Source organism: Lichenostomus cassidix, chromosome 1Aa (genome assembly GCF_008360975.1).
Source record: "Lichenostomus cassidix isolate B80296 chromosome 1Aa, HeHo_3.0, whole genome shotgun sequence".
NCBI classification, from domain to species: domain Eukaryota; kingdom Metazoa; phylum Chordata; class Aves; order Passeriformes; family Meliphagidae; genus Lichenostomus; species Lichenostomus cassidix.
In genome coordinates, this window is record NC_139480.1 from 2,769,594 (window position 1) to 2,778,489 (window position 8,896).

The following is an 8,896-nucleotide window of genomic DNA, read 5'->3' on the forward strand; positions in this document are numbered from 1 at the left end:
CAGGTCAGCTTTAGGTTTCCCTTTTTATTCTGAGTTGTTCAGTGCCGCTCTGACAGCCTGGAGGTTGTGCATCTATCATCACCAGGGCATTACTGTGGTGCTCCAATGTTGTCACCCAGGGTGTCCCATCATCTTCAGACAAAACCTGGCAAGGTTGGTGGAATCCCACCATGATTTCAGAGTGAGAAAAATGAGGACAAATGGCCCTTTGAAGACCTGGGTGGGATTCCTTTGGCTGAATGTAAAATCTGTGCAATAGCTGCTCGCATGGGTGTCTCTCTGTAGATTTTTGAGAGATCCTGACACCTCCAGGGAATTATTCACCTCACCCAAATGCAGAGTCAGGATTAAGGCAGGTGCTGATTTCACTCCAGTGCCTGTCAGAGGAGAGCTCAGCCCAGCTGAGGCTGTGGCAATAGGGTTTGGCTCAAGTTAATCCCACATAAGCACCTCTAAATTCACCTCTAAATTCAGCCCCATGCTGGACCCAGCTCAGGACCCACCAGTTCACACTATTACCAGTCCAGTTGGGGAATTTTAATAACACTGACTAATTTAGTTTTACAGGGAAATGCCACTTTTAGTGATTAATCTTCGCTGAATTGTTGCAAAAGTCAGGGGGGTGGATGAAGTGAACGTTTTGGAAGGCAGAAAGAGCATTATGTTAATTAGCTGCAATCATAAAGGGAGGAAAAAGCTTCTCCAAAAGCTGAGCTCCTCTGATTTACAAGGATTTCAGCTGATTTTTGCTGAAGCCGATTTTGGACTCCATCTGAAAGGTCATTTCCAACCTAAACGAGTCTAAGTTTTAAGGGGTGAAATTACTATCAAAAAACTCCCATTAAAGTGCAAGGTGCTTGCATAACTGTGTTATAACTGCTTATGGAAAGAATAATGGGAACTCTTCTGGTGGCTAAAGCAATTTTTTCCTGCCCACTTTGTGATGATTTGGAAGCTGAAAGCCACAGGATTACAACATTGACCTCTACAAGTTAACACACAATCAGCTCAGCCTTGAGAGGCTGAGAGTCTGTGGTCACATAAAGAGTTTCCAGATGGTTCTGGCTGGGCTGCTATTGTGTCCAAACACCCCCAAAATAAAAAATTCAGGCTTTGTGCTGGTGGTTCTGAAATCAGGTGAGTTCCTGCTCTTCACAAGGAGCTCTTCACGGGGATATTTTAAGTCAAGGCCAGAGAACATCTTTTGTGTTGTTTAAACCACCCGAGCCATAAAGAAGACTCTTAACTCTGAATTTATGAACCCCATTAACTTCCCCAGGAAAAGTCCCTCTCTCTCTTATTAAATCATCCCCTGGCAAGAGACAACCACACAAGTCATCCTTGGAGGAGGGAAAATAACGGCGCCGCTTTAGAGGCTTCCAGATAAAAATTAATTAGCAAAACTTACTGTGTAAATTCAGCAATATGCAAATGAGAGCAAATCCGAAGGCGTGTGTGCAGGGCTGAGCTGGGGCTGAGTTACTGTTGTATTATGCATAAAAAGTATAAATAGTTTACCTGTTTCATGAAATTTTAAGAGATTTGTGATGTAATTGGGGATAATAATGATTCCATTAAATATACATAGGGAGATGCAGAATACTTTGTGTAATTTATGGCTTCTGTGGATTCTGCAATCACAGTTTACAGATCTAAAAACGAATTTTTTTTTTTTTTTCAATTTTAATTAAGGCTTAACAGGTTGTGTGCTTGTGTAGTTCTTAATATTCTCGGTAATGGTGAAATATATTGCTTGAAAAGAGGGGAGAGTGAACTTTATTTAACATTTTTTGATGCTTTTGAACAAAAATTGCCTCATGAGGGTCACAGGCAGAATTTTCCCCGAGTGTGCTCCAATGCAGACCCTTTTGCAGAGCTGGCAGCTGTGGGTTTGGGGTGCCCCAGGGACAGCAGGTACAAGGTGTGTGGATATTCACTCTCATTAAGCCCAGAAATTATTTGTTGCTCATATCATGGACCCTGCTGGTGTGCAGATGTGTTATGGTCAAGATAAAAACTTTATCTACTGCCAGGAAGAGAGGAAATTGCAGAAAAATTGTCAGGAAGAGTCTGGACAATTATCCATGACCTGTTTGGGAGGGCTGGGCAGCATCTCCAGAGCTGAGTGCAGCCGAGGCTGGATGGAGCCCAGGGTGGAATTCCAGCTGGAATTCCTTTGGTTTAGCCTCAGACATCACCTGGCCACAGAGCAGAGTTTGTCTCTGGACCAGACACCCCCAAACCATCCCAGTACCCAAGGCACAATCCATCATTTTCCCCTGGAGGCTGTGGCTGCAGGATGAGGTGTCTGGAAGTTCTCCTTTCTCCTACTGCTTGCTGGGTTTGTCCAAGTGACTGGGAAGAGTTGGCAAAAAAAAAAACAAACCAAAAAAAACCCCCTCAAACCAGGACTGATGGTGATGCCTGGTGATTTTTTGCCTCTTCTTTTTATGTACTATTTTATATTTTATGTACTCTTTTATACATTTTTTATACCTTTTATATATCTTCTGTGTCCTCTATACCCTTAGCCTACATGCTTGTAATTTTTGTAGTCTGATATTCTAGCTCAGTTTTGGGGTTCTGCAAGGCAGAAAAACCAAACATTCACAGTAAGAGGCCAGAGAGCTCTGTGCTATCAAAATACTCAAGGTTTCAACCTTGGTTGAAATTTTCTCTAGATAACATATTTTGTAAACTGAGCTCTAGCCTCATTTGGAGGGAGGCTCTTCAGAATAAGGGAACAATTACTTCATTTATTAAGTTTCTGATTGGGAATTCTATATAGATATGCTAATTTGCCAAGTCTATAAAAATTGTATACACTTTACAGTGTGTGTGCATCTCGGTGTGTTCCACCTTTGAAGAGCTGTGCACCTCGGAGCCTATTAAACACCAAAGTAAAACCCTTTTATCCCTTTAACCATGTCTGCCTCACAATTCTAAGAGCAGCCAAAAGGCAACAATGGAAACTCCCCAAGCAGATCAGCAACCTGGAGAAGAAGAAGCTCCAGGGAGAACCTGCAGAACCTTCCAGAACTGAAAGGAGCTATAGGAGAGCTGGAAAATGACTTTGGACAAGGCATGGAGGGACAGGACACAGGGAATGGCTTCCCAGTGCCAGAGGGCAGGGATGGATGGGATCTTGGGAAGGAATTCCTGGCTGGGATGGAATTCCCAGAGAAGCTGTGGCTGCCCCTGGATCCCTGGGATGGCCAAGGCCAGGCTGGACAGGGCTTGGAGCAGCTTGGGATGGTGGAAGGTGTCCCTGCATGGCAGGAATTGCAACAACATGATCTGTAAGTTCCCTTCCAACCCAAACCATGCCATGATTCCATGATTAGACAGTTCATTATGAGCAGCCATGATTTATCCCTGCTCCCACCCCAGCAGCTCCACACTGGGCACAGATAAAGCCCTTGCACCACATCCAGAGGCAGGAGGATCACAAGATGTCACGGCCTCTTAGCCAGAAAAATTGTTCCAGTGATTTTCCAGCTCTTTCTGTTGATATTGTGCTCCTAAACTGAGCTGTGCAGTGATTGCTTTGCATAAAGGACATGAATTTGAGTTGTGGGTGCTGTCATTGGACATCTGAAACAGGGAAAGATGAATCTTATCCCTGATGATTCCACTTGGGCAAGTGGGCAATTAACCTTTCTCTCCCCTTTCCACGCTGAGTTATGGATTTATGTGGTAAAAGGGGCAACAAAGAAGTGCTTTAACGTGAATTATTTAGCCCAAAGAATTACCATGTGCCTTTCCATCATTTGAGTCATGGCACAGATCTGATTAACAAAATGCATCATGCATCAGTCTGCCCTCAGGCACCTTCCTGGGAGAAATGGGGGCTCTTTCCATGGAGATTGGGCACGAGAGAGCAAAGTCTGGGGCTTTACTGTGACAGGGGAGGTTTAGCCCATGAGGAAAGAACTTCAGGACAAGAGCATCAGGATGCTGGAACAGGGAAAGGCAAGAAGCAACTGGACAATGGTTTTGCCCCCTGACAAGGGAATGATCAGCATCACCCCAAAGATCAGAACAATCTTCTCCATTTTCCCATCCTTTTCACTGGTTTTTAATATCAAGTTTATTCTGCTGCAGTTTGACCCCATGGCTTTCCTGTCCTGCCTGCCATGTCCATGGGGAATCCTGTATGGTATAAAAAGGATGGACACCACTGTCAGAGAAAGGGACTTAAATGTGGGGTTTATCCACCCCATAGGGATGAAACAGTGCTGTTGCCAGAGAAACTCAGAGGAACCAGCAGGAAGAACAGAGAGGGAAGCAGGCATCTTGTTTATTTTCCTTTTTCACAAGAGGGGGGAAAAAATGAAACTTATAAAACTTGCATGAGCTGGGTCACACAGGAATTCTGCAACAGAGCTGGAAACTGCATCCAAGCCTTCAGAGAGCCTAGAGGAGCTGTAATAGCTTAGTTGCCAACACTTTCTCCTTTTTCAGCAGCTGCAAATGACAATCACAGATCCAAACAAACCAAACCTTTGTGAAAAAAAAAAAGGAAAAGTACAAAAAACTCCCCTCCTCGGTCAGAAAGGACCTGCAGAAAACCAAGGGATGGCAAACACAGATGTATAGATGTACAGTGTTTAGGATTTGGACCAGTGATGGGTTTGGCAGTGCTGGGTTAACTGTTGGGATTGATGATGTTAGATGTCTTTTCCAACCTAACTTGTTCTGGGTCAGAGACAAAGCAGAAATCTTGTATGGAAGGTGGTGACCTGGCTGATTTCCACTTATTCTGGGTCATTTTAGCATAATTTTGTGTTTCCTGCATTCTGTTTCAATTAAAGTTGGTGTAAAATCCCAAACTTGTCTTACCTGGTGCTGGAAAATCAAGGATACAGAGAATTTCCCTTATTTGTTGTTCACCATCCCACCAGAAAGTGCCCAAATCTCCTGATTCCTGCCCAAGACCAAGCAGCTCTGATGCATTTTCCACACATTCCATAAACAGGGATAGGTCTTGAGAGAGAACAAGTCTGGAAAAGCCAAGGCACAAGTTTTAACATCCTTTAACAAGGTGGGGACACACATAAAACATCCAATTTCTTCTCTCCTGAACCCAAATCATTCCTCTTTCACCCAAGCATTGCCTTCTGCTCACATCTCCTTACAGAAAAAACCCAAACAGGAGTGAAGACCTTGATCACCTCCTCAAATTTCAGACAGAAAGCAGGAAAAAAACAAAGTTCACACTGCCAGGCCAGGTCATTTTATCAAAGAAAAAGGGGATTAGCAGGCAGGAGATGAAAAGTCTCCCCTGCACGAGCCATCTGGCAATCCCAGGCAACGTAGACACAATCAGGAAGCCTTTCCTGACCCCACAGCCTGTAGGATCACAGGCTGGCAGTGGGATCAGCCAGGATGGATGTCCAACCCCAAACCCTACAAGGACCCTCAGCGCCTTTCCAACCCTCTTTTCCCAAAACCAGAAACGGATGAAAAGAAAACAACCCAACCCGAGCTTCCCCTGAGAGGCTGATTTATTCTGTGCTGGCAGGAAGAAGAGGAGACGACGTGAACTGGAGACAACAAATGCAATTAAAAGGGAAGGGAGGCATTCCCTGAAATGGCTGTTTCCGGAAGGCAATATGCTGCGGATTAGAACGTCTCAGGCCCGGAGTGGCACCATATGGCAAAAATCCCTCCATCCCACATTAAATCCTGGCATTTTGCAGCTGTCAAGATTAAGCTGTTTGTATGAGTAACATTGTAGTTTGCTTATAGGGAAATAATGTGTAGCCAGTTATGATTAATCAAGGTGTCCAAAAGCTGCTGCGGGCGCCTGGAGGAGATTGGGTTCCGTGGCAGGAGCTTTGTCTCTTAAATTATTGACATATTTTTCCTCTTTTTTTTTCTTTTTTCCCCCCCTTTTCTTTCTTCTTCTGTGTGTGCTGCTTTCTCCCCTTCTCCCAGGGCTTGCAGGAGCTTGGGAAGAGGCAGATTTCACTCAGGAAAAATCCCAGAGACAGGCCTGGCTCCATCCTTCAGCTGAGGGATGAAGCCTTTGCTTCACTGACCCAAGTGGGCACAAGGCTGATCCTTTCAGACCAGAATATGTCCCTTTGTTCCCCCCAAAAAACCCTGCCTTTGGAAATCTGGAGGCTTTTCTCTGCACTGAGTCATGTTATTTTCATTGCAAGAGATGCTGGCCATCCCTCTCTCCTGCCAAGAGGAGTTTTGGATGCCTCATCCCTGGGAGTGTCCTTTGGACAGGTGTTTGAGTGCCCTTCCTGCTGGATTCTCCATTTGGTGGGATTCTCTTGTGCTTTTTCCCAGTTTTGTCCAAATCTTGTTTTTCAAATTGCGCATAAGGCAGCCAGCAGCTCCTGATGGGAAGACAAAGAACAAGCTCTGCTCCTGCCTATCCCTCTTCGCAGGGAGGCTGTAAAACTTGGTTATTTAAGGGCAGAAAACAGGTGATTTACAGCAGAACATCTCCACAGAAATCAATGGGGAGTTACGGTAGAAAATGTTGCATATTGTTCTGAGATCCTCCCAGGAAGTGTTTTACAACCAGCCTGTCCTGCCTCTGACAGTTCCCTCTGGACACTTTAATGAGTGACCACTTCAACAGGACACCCAAAAACCTCTCTCCTATTCTGTGAAAGATTTTTATTCATCCTTCTACACAAACACACAGCACAAGCTTTGCAATCTGGCCTAAAACACTCACATTTACCCATTATATCCTTTCTTAATGGTAATGCAACAGCCTTTTAATCTGCAGATTCATCACTGTTGTCCTCCCCCCACCAGCCCCCGAGGAGATTTATCCCTCCTCCTCTGCCCCATCAACATTTGCTGCTGATTAGTCAATATTTTCAGGTTGATCGTTTGGAAGAAGACTCGTGGCAAAGGCAGCCACCCCATCTTCCTGGATGAGCCACTTATGGGAAACAATCCTCTCCATAGGAGGCTGTTAATAGGGGCTGCAGAGAGAGTTATAGGTAATCAATGCAGAAATCACATTTGTAAATGGCCCCTGTAGCTGCTTAATTAAGCCCAGCATTCTGCCATCAGGCATTAGGGCGCTTTAAGGCCTATTTGTCTCCACAGAAAGTATCCCAGTAATATATTTGCAATTCTGTGCTAACCCAGCCTAATCTCACCTGCCTTTTGTGGATTAACGGGATAAAGTGATTTAAATAACGGTGAGGAACTTCTGGCGAAGGTGTGGAATCAATGACGGTGGCAAAGGAATATTTGCTTTTGATGCTCTGCTGAACAAATTTGTTTCTCTCTTTTAATTTTTCTCCTGCGTCTGACACCTTGGATGTGCTCTGCAAACATCTGAGCCGCCAGGATTCCTTCCCTTCCTGACAGAAAGCTCGGGATGTGGCAGGGAGCAGATCAGCCAAGTTATTCCTGAAAAAGGGAGGAAAGGATTCAGAGGCAGGTAGGAGAGTTGAGTTGTTTATGCTGCTGCTGTTGTTGTTATTATTATTATTTTATTTTCCACACTCTCTCCTAACAGATGTTCCTTTTGGAGACGTCTTTGGGGATTGTTTTTTTTACCCTCCTCCTCCTCTTATCTCTCCTGCAATTCCTCATTCTTCATTCCCTCTCCTGCTCCCATCTCTGGTGAAAATTCAGTCCTGGAGTGTGTGATCAGCTGCTCCTGGGAGACTGGGCTGCAGCTCAGGAGCACCTCAGGCAAATCAATGTCCTCTCCAAAATCCACCTGCTCCCCAGGTGCGAGACATCCAAATTCCTCCTCGGCTTTCCAGACAGCCAACAGCTGGGACAGAGATAATAAATTGCACATTTCTGAGGGAAAGGCAAACACGCATAATTTGACCAAAACAAATCCCCAAATGTTAAACTTTTTCCTACTTTTTCTCCACTTTTCCACTAAGTCACAGCACAGACTGATTTTTTTGTTTTTTAATTTTTATTGGCGGGGGTAAATTTTGGTTAAGTCTAAAAATGTCATGACAGGGTGCACGCAATGAGGATTGGGATCCTGGAAAAATGTGACTTCATCCCATATTAATAATATCGATTTTCATCTCGCTAAGGACCTCAGATATTTAAAATAATTTCTTCCTCCCTGACATTTTTATTTGCTTACCGCCAGAAAATCTTGAAGAAACCCATGGTGGTGGCACTTTTTCATTGAATAAACCTGTCATGACTTTGGGGGTGACTTCAGTCCTCCCTCCTGCCAGGAACTGTGAAATTTGAAGGAATATTGTGCAAATCAAATGGTGGGAAAGTTTCCAGCACGAGGAAGAATTTGCTTGGCTGCTGCTGAGCCTGGGAGAAGCCAGGCCCTTGGGTTGTCTGCAAATAGGTGTCATTTTAGACATCCCATCCCCTACCTGGCCCCAGCACAACTTCCAAAGGGTTTGGGAGTCTCAGTCTGTGTCACATCTGCTAGCCTGGAGCATCTCAGATGGCACAGGGAAAGGAAATGTATGATACTTGTCTAGGAAGGAAACTCAGATGTATTTGCTAAGATTATGGCACAGCGAAAGGAAATGTATGATACTTGTCTAAGAAAGAAATTCAGATGTATTTTCTGAGATTATGTCAAAGAGAGCTGCAAAACAAAGCCAGGCTGTGCTAGACTAAACAACGAGGTGTGGAAAGCCCAAAATCATATCCAGCCCTCTCAGAACTCCAGCATCATCCCAGGGAACGTCCCAGGGACATAATCCATCTCACCCCAGCCCTGTGTTTAATGAACAGAGTCCCTTTTGTCACCGTTTGTCCTGTACCTTGTCAGGGTGGGAGATTGAGCCAGAAATCATGGCTGTGCTGAGGGGTGGCTGCTGGTGGGATCTGGTCATGGTTCAAGTGCTGTGACCCCTCAGTCCTTCCAGCCTGCATTAATCTGCTGCTGACAAGGACACATAAAGCACAGGTC